We start from the raw sequence: 11946 nt of genomic DNA on the forward strand, positions 1-11946 counted from the left end.
TTAACAGCTAGATGAAATACTTCTGTTCATGTCATTCATATACCTCTGCATTAACTGTGTGAGTTCACTTAAAATTATCTTCAGAAACTGGATCTAGAAGAGAAAAACTTTTTTCTGTATTAAAAACATAAGGTTAAACACAAGAAGTAAACTGTACTGGTACACCTAAGTATCTTAATAAATAAGTTATTAAGAATTACCCTGCACACAGCCACCTAATTTACTTAAGATCTCCTGTGATTTGATGTTTGTTCCTGGAAGAAATAAGAGCTGATACTCATCAGTACAGTTTTCAGTCATTTATAACATCTCAAAATCAAACATTGTAAAGGGCAAAGCTAGTGGGTGTTTATTTATTTATTTTAAATGTTGTTGTTGAAGTTGCTCATAAATCACAAAGGAACATCAAGGGCATTTATATGAACACATATGTATATACTGTATTCTGAATTGCTCCACAATGACATGATGAAAGCTTTCAAACAACTGAGGATCACGCATTTATTTAATACCACAGTTACTATGATGCCTTTAGCTACAACACCAAGGAATCATTACTAAAAAAAGGGGAGGGGGAGAGATGAGGGGGGACGACCTGCTGTTGCAAACACGGGCAATTTTTTAAAGTACATATTGGTAATACTAAACAAGATAATGAGCACGCAACAGAAAAAAAAACAAAACCACATTTCCTGCAAATTTGTAAACACTATCTTGTTACTTTTTATCAGAGTAACCCCAGGTTATTATTGGTGCCTTACCACACCAGGCAACCATCTGTACCATACAGCCTGAAGTTGTATGTTAATGCAACAGCCTCCATACTGCTTTCACAGACAGTACCTATGTTCCGGCTGACCAACTACTTATCACCCCAAAACAGTGTGTTCCTGTGAGGTTCTTCATGCCTTTTACATCACTGGGGATAGTCTCTCCTAACCTCAGCTGCTTATTTTCACAAACTCGGTGGAATTAATTATCTTGGAGACCTACTACTGTCAGATTTATTGACAGCAGTCAAGTCTTTCAAGAATTTTTGAGGATAGATCAATTGACAGACAACAATCACATGAAGTTGGGCTAACATACTAGAAGTGAGCAGGTTTCAACTAAAACCTGTGGACTGTGACAATTAAAATATTTTTTGTCATGTGCTTTTTGCAATTTTTTGGTTAAGAAACATATATTTGTTAAATACGTATTTTATTAGTGGCACGGCACAAGTACCATTTAATAGCCTTTATGCACTTACAAAAATTTCATGCAAGCATTCATTTTTCACTAACAACATTCTGGTTTTAGTGGCTAATGTAGCCTTAGATGAAAACATAAATAAAGCCACGTAAAACTCAAGTGTAACTGCAATTTTACTGTCTATTTTTGGATTTTATAGTTTTACTGTATGTACACGAATAGTCAAAATAGACCATTAGTAGCAATCAGAAATAAAAACTACAATATTAACTACAGCCAGAATATGCAACAGAAGTAAACACAAAACTAGACTCACATTTCCGAATCACAATTCAATTGTTTATACCCTGTCAAGTAAAAAAAAAATAAAATCATTGGTTTAGCTCAGTCCTTATCATTCTAAGATAAATTATTAACGTATTCTGTAGATACAAGTACCAATACAGAAACTGGATCTCTAAAATTCATGACACTCCATTTTATTATCTGATCTGTAGATTAAAAATGAGCTTGAATAATAAGATGTTTCCAGAAACCTAAAACATCCTATACAAAGTCAAGGATTTCCTAATTCCCTTTGCTGCTGTGGCAAAGGAAGGCAAAGAAAGGAAAAAAAAAAAAAAGAAAAAAAAGAAAAAAAAAAACACATAACAAGAAAGGTAAGACACCTGAACACACTATAATCACTAAATAAAACCTCTAAGAATGAGAATTAAGATTCCAGAATATTACAGAAAATTTGTATTTTGAAAAGATACTCAGAACTCAAAGAGTGACAAAAATATATGCTCCTGACTGAAAAACTTAAAGCTAAAATACTATAAAATTACTTTCTTTGCAATCACCCACCAGGCTTTAACATCCAAAGCAAGGACTGAGCTGCAGGAATTTTAAATATGAAGTATTACACAATTCTCTTCTGAACTTTATGCAGAGATTAAGACACTCCATAACTGTCCAATTTAACAAGAACTACTTGTATACAGAGATTGCTTTAGAGAAGAACCTCTCTCTCTGCTTCTTACTGAGCTGTCAAAAAATGAGTAAATCAAAATTATATATATAAAAAAAAAAAAAAAACACCTTCACCTTATCCAAATATCAGCTGAACAGTAAGGTAAGTCACTGAAGCTTGATAAACATTGTTTCCTGAGGTATGATAGAAACAAACGAGCATTTTTTTCATATGGATATGGTGCACCAAGTATAACTAAAATTCCTGACTTAAAAACACACATTCTGAACACATCATTTGTGTTGGGCAGTTATCAGTTACTGTGTATGTGTAGATAAGTCTCTCACAGTAATGTCACATACTGAGTAGGAGTAATAAAATAGTCCAGGCACGGTTGTAGCTGAGAAACATTAACAATCTTAGATTTCACTGCATTTAAGAGAAACATATAAAAATATATTGGGAAAAAGAAAAAAAAAAAAAATCAAACCTTAATGGTTGTAAAACTCACAACTCATTTTCCTCAGCTAATATCTCTCAGAAAAATTGTGATTCACATCTGTATCACTGAATTCATTGTGGAAGTGACCTCATGATATAAACATGACTAGCACACAATATAGAAAAACACAAAGTGGAGAGCAAATAGGAAAAAATACATTGTTGCAAGCTAACACCAACATACTAATCAAATATCTTTTGGTCTTACTGTCTACTTTTCATAACTAAGAGATTTTTGGCATAAATAAGATTCCCAACAGTAAGTACAGATGAACCTCATTAATATTTTAGCTATTATAAAAATTTTAGATTCGGGGAAATTTATGTTTTCTTGTTTTGGAAGGAAAATATATCATCAGGCTTAATTAACCATTTTTCATCTTGGAAGTATCTTCTATTTGCTACCAAAAAAAAGTATTCTTCCAAAAATCAGAATGAAGCACACTGAAAATTATGATTTAGTTACCAATTAAAATTGCTTACTAAAATAGGATTTTAAAAGTCATTTAACATTTTAAGCTGTTTGTTTTGTAGAGATTCTGCAAAAATCAGTATTTAGAATTAAATTATTTTTATTCCTAGGTTGTTCAGGCTCTTGGCTAGCAAAATCACCTTCCCTGGTGGGGGGAGGGAATGCATTCGTCTATAGGAGGCTATGTTTCCTGTCCTTGCATCCCAAGTTCTGGAAGCATTACCAACAGACCCTTTACAAGAAAAATAACATACTATAATTGATGCTGTGCTGAGCTTCTACATATGTGAAATGGGCATAACAATGCAAGCTAAAGCAGGAGGTTTCAACAAAACATGGCATGTATGAATGTCTATTGGGATTAGTATCTTACTGGAAACAGACTTAACGGATGGGAAATGAGATGTAAGAGGTCCCTCAGTAACAGCATAAAAATGTCTGTTTTAATTGATCTATATAAGTAGTGCATCCTACTATGAAACAGTTGTTAAGCACAACCAGTTTCAAGCCTATACAACATCCAAGATAGTCCTGTCAAATGAATTCATACAGCAAAACACAGAACTGTGCTACGTTATCAGAAGCATCAGTTCAGCACTGCTACACTTGATGGCAAGGTTGCAACTGATGAAAATACTTTTATTCTAAGCAAGATAATAAGTCTGCTAAAATAAAAATACAATTAAGAGAACATAAAGACCTTTTGATATTCTTTGAAAAAAGAACACAGAATGAGCAGTTACTTATAAACAGTAACAAAATTTTCAGTATTTTAAATATTTGTTGTTTATCTAAAAATTTACTGCTATCCAAAATAAGCAATACCATTCTTTTCTGTATTACATATATGTAAGAATTTAATTTGATGCTTCTGAAGCATATAAAATAGTAACATAACCGCCAATCTTGAGTAATAAATAGTGGGTTTAATTGCCATGATTCATGAATAGCACAAGTCCACGTGAAAGCAGTAGTGATTTTATTTTATGATGGTCCTGACAATCACCATTAGCCCCATTTCACTGATTTGAAAAGTGAGAAATTGCCTATCCATGATCACATATCAAATAGCAGTTCTCTGCTTATTTTTCCTCCTCGAAAAAATTCTTAATGTTCAAGGCAATATCCTCTTTCATACCTTCCCCTGGGACTGCACAAAACAATACCCAATCATAAAATCTTACATACTTCTTACATTCTTTTAAGTTTACCTCTGTATCAAGTTCATATTTAACTTCTAAATTTCAGATTTAAATGGACATTAAGTACGTTTTCTGTATTTATATATATATACAAAATATTTATAATTGGAATAATTTTAAATAGAAGAAACTGGTATAACAACGAATATCCCCAAATACATTCAAACTTTTAAGGGAAAATATTGTAGAAGCCCACTGTTTGGCTGTGATCTTGCAGATGCAAGTTCCAATAGATTTATTCATAATAATACTGCATTTATTTGTACAATCAAGGATATTGACCAAGTATAATATCTACTAACATACTCTTATTTCTGCAATTTGGACTAACGTTAAATAAGACGTCCAAATGTGCAAGTGTTATTTTTCTACGATTGATTAAAACTGCTGTTTTAAGCTCAATTTTTTTTGTGTAAAACATTTGAGCTGTGCAATGTGCATCTCACCTCTTCATTTTAAGAGAATATTTTTCCCCATCAGCAATTCCATCTAATTTTTCTGTCCAACAAGCCTATCTGCGATATTTTAACGTCAGCGTGATCATTATTTTGTAGTCGTTTCACCATTACTACTATGCAACAAAATATTCTAATGGAAGCATTTCCATTGGATATTTCTCAAGGTTAAGCAATCAAGAATGCCATACCTCAAACAGGCACCAATACCACAGCAGTGACTATCAATAGTTTCAATATTCTAAGTGTTTAAGTTCAAAGAAAGTTAGAAGTTCAAGCGTGCGTTCTTTACATCAGTATACAATTTACGCTTCCACTATTTTCCACATGGCAGCCTTAAGCGGTAACTCTGGCCAAGTTCACTGAGAATACGACAGAAATAACTAATACACAACTGGGCCTGTTTTTTAAGTTTCCTCACTGAAACATGCGCATTTCCAGAAAACGAGCAAGGCCATTTGCTGCAGGAACTTCAAACTGAAACCTCACCCGCGCACACCGCGCACAGTAACACCAGATGCGTTTTCCTCCTCGCTGCTTCCACAGCACCGCTTCCGCTGCAGCGCTCAGCATCGATGCCAATGTCTTTCGAGGCCATTTGGCATGTGCAGGCGGCCACTCCCCATTCCCACAGCGAGCCAGGAGGTGCTTTCGAAGCGCAGGGCGTGCTGCCGTCCCACCTCAACACCTACCCGCTGCAGGCGGACCGCAGCACCCCTACCTCACCTCACCACGCCTCGCCAAGGCGCGTCCCAGACAGCGCTCGGGCTCCTGCCGGGTGTCACCCAGCTCTCCTCCGCACCTCACGACCGAGCACAGCGCCCCACGCTCGCCCTGCCCCACGCCAGACCTACCTGCGAGCCGCAGCGGCCGCCGCGGGAGCCCCCGACGCGCAGGGCAGGGCGGCAGGCGCGCCCCCGCGCCACGCTCCCCACCTGCTGCCACCTCGGGGCGAAAACAGCAACGCGCATGCGCGCCGCCGCCTGCACTGGAGCCGCGTCACGTGCTCCCATGCAGTCTGCGCGGAGCTGCGCTGCGCTGGCGAGCGGCTGCGCCGCGCGGCGCCTGTGCAGACCTGCAGCCCCGGAGCATGCGCACTCCTGCCGCCGCCGCCGCCGCCACAGCGCGGGGCAGCGTTCCGCGCCAAGTGCTGCCGCTGCCCGGCCGCCGCGGGAACGCGCCCCGCCGCCCGCCGGGGCCGCGCAGTACCTGTGCCGCCGCGTTCTGCGGAAGTCCCCCTGCCGCTGCGCCCGGCCGCTAACGCCGCGCCCGCCTCCTCCGCTGCTGCCGCCGTAGATTCAAAATCGGAACCCGCTCCGGGCACCAACACCGCCTCCCCCCGTCGCACGCGCCGGGCCGTTATGCAAATAAGGCCCGTGTCCCCTCCCCTCTCCTTTCAGGCCCCGCCCCCTCCGCGGGCACGGGGGCCGGCCGCGAGGGCTGCCTCGGAGCCGGCCAATCGCTGGGCCGGCCATCTTGGCGGCATGCAAATGAGTCCCGGCAGTATTTAAATGAGCGCGTGGCTCCGCCCCTTGGCGGGTGGTTATCGGCGGTAACGCGCAGGGGCCTGGGGGCGCCCTGCAACCGCCGCTGCCAGGGGGCGCTCTTGTGGGGCCCAGAGGCAGCCTACCCGCAGCCCACCCGCGCACCCCACACTTGGCCCTCTCTCCCTTGGCTTCCCCCCACAGCGGCCGTGGGTTGCCAGCACCTCCCCAAGCCAGGCCGAGGTCCGCTGGGCTACCTTGAAAGTAACTGGCGTTACCCACTTGGTGTGGCGCTGGTGGCAGCATCTATACTGGAGCATCCTTATGGGGGCCGTGGTCCAGTTCCTTGGTTCTCTGGGATGTAACTTCAAGTTTTGTCTACTACAGGCAGTGCCTGGCCAAAACATAGAGGGTTGGTTGGTTGGTTTTTAATAGCTAGCTTTGAGTATCGAGAGTGTTGAGCAACCAAGAAGTGCTGCTCTCCATCTAAGGCACGTGGATTATCCCAGGTGACCTGCAGGCCAAAGCCATAAGCAGCCATTTCCCACCTGCCCTCCATTTCTACCTCAGGAGAGGATGGCAGAGCTCAGTACATGCTTTAGTTTCAGCCATGACTTACAACGCTTTGTTCTCAACCAAAGGCAGAAGTGACTTGTGAAGAGCTAGTCTGTACTCCATGTCACTAGTCAGTTCTAGCGGAGAGAATGGTGGCTATATCCCTAGGTTAGTACAAGGGTGTAGAAAAACTTGTAGTGTTTTCAGAAAAAGTGTTTACGTACTGCCTGAGTGGTAGTGTGGAGGCTCAAGTACCAGTCATCTACCAACCCTGTAATGGAGAGTCCCATTCCCTCTCTGTTAATGTCACTAAAGCTCCCATTCTTCCTACTGAAGGCACAAAACAGTGGAAAATGGCATCTCACTTCATCTGTTTCAAGAGAATGCTAAATATGAGGTACATTTTTGTCAGTCATATACAAAAAAGGCTGACCAACACAGTTCCGCGTTCCTCTATGTTGTGAAACAGTATCTATGGCACAGCCATTATAAATGTTCGTCAGCTGTGCTTGACAGTTTAAGTGATAGTATTTTAAGATGCTGTCATTCCTGGTGGTTTGCCTAACCTCCCTGCTAAGTGCTTCCACTGACAGTGCCAAGATGGCAGAAAGAAATTTATCCACGTGCCCATAAATTTGTGTAAACACATCTGCAGCAGTGCTTTATTCAGGTATACTAACCCTGGAACTTGAACCACAGAAGTGTGAATGTACATCTTAGTCTGCCATCTCTGGTACAGACACAGCAATTTCTAACAAAAAGTGTGGCAGACACCTGAAACAGTAATTTCTTAAACTGTCACAGCTAGTCTTTGAAAAATGTTGAATCTTCTGTGCTTTTACATGCAGACAGAGGCAAGCACTTCAGAAAGAAAAGGCTAGAACTATCCAGAAGTGGGTAGTTACTAACCCTGCCTATTGTTCAACTTGAAATGTTGCTGCTGGTGAGCACTTTAGCAGGTCCATGCATATACATCCTTTGAGAGTCAATCAGGAGTGAAAGCTTTTTGGCTAAAAGATGCATGTCTTCAGAAGACTAGGTATTAATATAATAATCTCTTTGGATAACTGCTGGTGGCATTCCTGCTTTAGTATGGAAACCCTCAGAGCACCATAGTGTTTTATTGACGACAGTGCATTTCCTGTGCCTAAAGGGAGAATGAGGAAGGAGGCTTTGTCACCCTAAAGAACATGGTTCCCTGCTATTAGCTTGATTTTTTTTTATTTTTTTATTTTTTTAGTTAGTTATTATCACAGATAAATAGAAAATTTGGAAATGCACCATGAAATGAATGATTACAAAAATCTTTCTTGGATCTCAGAAGAAAAGATAGTAGTGGAAATCCGAGTGCCTCAAAATATCCTATTTTTCAGGCCTCAGTTTAATCAGCAACTGAGAGGACTGTTTGATTACTAATAGAAGAGATGGAGTGGTGTTGATTGTGATTATCCCCAGTGTCTAGATTGCTGATGATTTCTGAGAGATTAGAAGTCTTATACTACTGTTCTTTCAAATTCTGAAGAATCCAGCTGTCCAGAATTTATACTTTGTTCGTGAGAACAGAAACCGAGAAATCTCTGAAGGAAGTTCAGAGAGCCAGTTCTGTAATGAAATATAGAAACATAAAAATTGCCATTGAAATCTTACACTTAAACACATGTGAAAGTGTGTGCGAGACCTGGTAGACTGATGGCTGTTTCTTAGGAATTGGTCATAAATATGTCGAATCCTGTTTAGAAAGGAGTTTTTAAAAAAATTAATCTATTAATAAATTCAGTAGTGACTTGAAAAGTGATAAGAAACAAATGCATTCAATGTTTTACATAGAATTGCTTAAAAAATTATCTTGTTGCATGTATTCTTTTTTTGCAGAGAGAATGGGATCTTTTTCTTCAACAAAGCTTTACAAAAATGACAAAAGTAGAAATAGTAAAATAGCTACAGAAAGACAAACTATAAAACACAAGCAAAATTAGTTAATTTTCAGAATTACTTACTGTTGACCACCAAAGACAATGGTTTAACAGAACATCACCATCTTAATTATTTTTAAAGGGAAATATTTATTTTCATTCTTTTAGTTATGACTTATTTCATTATTTTTTCAAAATGGTTTTATGGAAATATAATGTCAGTGATTACTTTTTCCCCAGTTTCTTTCTCAGGCAACATTCCCATTCCTGTTCAGCCTTGAAAGAAAAAAAAAATCAGGAAAAGCCCCTTCCCCCCACAGTGTATTATTACATACTTCATATTTCACAGTTTTATTAGTTAAGACTAAAATTGTATTAATATAGCTGCTACAGTAAGGAAAGTACCCTTGCTATGCCCTGCTATGATATTTTAGATACCAGTATAAGCAGTGGGTTAACATCCTTAAATTTGATAAATAATGATCGTATAGAAATTATCAGTTCAGCAGTTTGAGGAAGGGAAAGTCCAGATTTCCTTCAGCCGTTCCTGCTGAAGGCAGTCTGGTCATAAATTCAGAAGAGCAATGGTATCAATATATATTGCTCAGCCTTTTCACAAGAAAAAAGTTTAAATAAAAAGTTGTTGAGAAAATATGCCTTCAGTAATTTTATTTGCAAAATTTATTTTTAATTTATTATTATTATTATTTTCCTGCTAAAGTGGCATGTAAAGCAAATGCCACGCTGGAATTAAACGTAAAAGATACTAATCTTATAACAGCACAAAAAGTAGGTTTTCATGTAGGAACATGTAGAAAAATGAGACAACTTGAATGTTACCCAAATAGTAGCTCTCTCCATATGATTTAGTAATTGCTAATTGAGACATTGCCTAGTCACAAATGGGGATGATAAAAAGAAGAAAGGAAAGCCATGCACAGACGAGTTATAGCTCTCAGTATGAAAATAAACTTTTTGAATATAGAAAACTAATTACTTTTAAAGAAATCAAAATATGACTGTAAGAAATAGCAATACAGAGAAATGAAAAGTAATTTTCCTTGTATGTTTTATTTTTAAATCACTGCTTAAAAATGTGTAATTGCAAGAGGCTACCTTGCTAAATGGATGACTTCTGAGACAAGATTTATGTTAATTTTTCTTGGTAATTGATTAGATTAATAAGTATTTCTTCTATAGTGATTTAATAGGATAGAATGAATATGACTTCTCTGATTATAAACAGGTCCTATGCAAGGCAAAAGAAACACCATAATACCAGAAAGTAATTTCACTAATAAAAATATCTCTGGCAAGAAAAAAAAAATCCTTATCTGAGACAACAATCTGTAATTGATGAGTCTTTTGGGACTTCAAAAATTTCACTAGGAAGGCTTAAAATTTCACTCAAGAAGGAATCATATGATACCTTTCTTATGAAGAAAACCAAAAGAATTTCGAAGTTCTTTTTAATGTGTGTGTGTTTTTTTTTAAATGCAGTAACCTAAAGCACAGCCAACAAGAATAAATCAATGAGAATGTTTTAAGTCATTTCCTAAATATTTTTACACATCAACATGGTAACAAACATTGAGCATAACTGTGATAAATGTAACTAAAATACCTGAGGATTTTTTTCCTATAATTAAGTGAAACTACTACAGGCATTTTTACTTAGATTACTTTTCACTGTTGGTTAAGTACCTTTAAGTAGCTTGACTTTTGTAGAATATAGTATCATTGTCTATTTCCTTTACTGTTGACAAGATACAGAATTTGGGGAAAAATCCTAAATCCACTCTATTCGTCTCAGATTTAATCATAATTAAAATAAATAAAATTCACTAATCATCAAGCAAATGTCGCTCAGCTGTTTTCTGATAAACTTACACTGAGTAACTTTGCTGTATTAGCTAATTCATCTATCTACTAAGCAGATATGTCTAGGTTAAACACCCACCAGTCTTTTTTTTACATCTTTGAATTGTCTTCTACCTTTGTTACCTTCTAGCTCCACAAAAGCGAACTGCAACTACCTTAATTTCTGTTTTTAAGAAAAAAATATATTTTGTACCATATAGGTTGATGCAGTTCAGTCACAATTTCAGAGTTCAGTGACAAAAACATATTTCTATAGCTTGTAAAACTAGTTTCTACTACACTAAAATATCAGTATTTTGAGATACAAACAAGTACCATCTACACTGCGCATTGTTGTTCTTAATGTCTAGCTAAAGAGTCTATCAGATTTCAAAAGAAGTAATCTTGACATGACCTGATGGATAATTGGTGTGTATCATATGAAGATCCTTTTCCAAAAAAATCCCCAAATTTAGTCAGTTCTAAGCACTGATCAGGCTTCTGTTTGTTGGAAGAAAAAAAAAATGTCATCTATTGTCCCACTTACTCTTTGATATGTGAAATCATATCAACTTGTGAAACCAAGTTGTAAAAACAGCACCTAACACACTAGAGAACCTTAAAATTGTAAAAGCTCTTTTGTGTTTATTTATTTTTCTTGCAGCATATTTTACATCTGGAGCACAAGTCCTATGAGGAGTGGCTGAGGGAACTGGGGTTGTTTAGTCTGGAGAAGGAGGCTCAGGGGAGACCTTATTGCTTTCTACAACTAGCTGAAAGGAAAGTGTGAGGAGCTGGGGGTCGGCCTCTTTCTTGCAGATAACTAACAATAGGACTAGAGGGAATGGCCTCAAGTTGTGCCAGGGGAGATTCAGGCTGGAAATTAGGAGACTTTTCTTCTCAGAGGCATTGGAACAGGTTGCCCAGGGAGGTCGTGGGAGGTGGTGTGACTCCACCATGTCCCTGGGGGTGTTTAAGGAAAGGTTGTACCTGGTGCTTAGGGACATGGTTTAGTGGGTGACCTTGGTGATACTGGGGGATGTTGGACCACATGATCTTGGAGGTCTTTTCCAACCTTAATGATTCTATGATTCCAAGTATTCACGTGATGGCAGTGGACAGTCTTCTTTTCATCAAGTGTATTAATGATGTACCTTCCTGAATGCAGTTGTCTATTCATTACTTCGGAGATAATGGCTCTGGGAGAAGCTAGATTTGGAAGAGCCCTCCTTGCGCCTGAAAGCACAACGTAATACTGTGATAGTATTGTTATTACAGCAGAGGTTGAGAAATTAGTGCTCATTTCTAACTCCCACAATACGTTTTAGATGAAATGTGCTTGACCTCTAAATTAC

The 11946-nt window shown here is 38.6% G+C and overlaps 1 protein-coding gene across 2 annotated transcripts in view; it reads right to left on the minus strand.

Moving 5' to 3' along the window:
* ATF7IP (activating transcription factor 7 interacting protein) overlaps window positions 1–6113 on the minus strand; it is a 106435-nt gene extending 100322 nt beyond the window's left edge. Inside the window, exon 1 of one of the 2 annotated variants that reach the window (XM_032202031.1) lies at window positions 5989–6113. The gene's annotated coding sequence lies outside the window, so the exon portion shown is untranslated. Of the gene's footprint in view, window positions 1–5633; window positions 5705–5988 lie in introns of those variants that run through there. The other variant, XM_032202040.1, reaches the window with a different exon arrangement.
* Between the last annotated feature and the right edge of the window lie 5833 nt (window positions 6114–11946).

The sequence above is a fragment of the Aythya fuligula genome, chromosome 1 (assembly GCF_009819795.1).
Source record: "Aythya fuligula isolate bAytFul2 chromosome 1, bAytFul2.pri, whole genome shotgun sequence".
In the NCBI taxonomy this organism is placed as follows: domain Eukaryota; kingdom Metazoa; phylum Chordata; class Aves; order Anseriformes; family Anatidae; genus Aythya; species Aythya fuligula.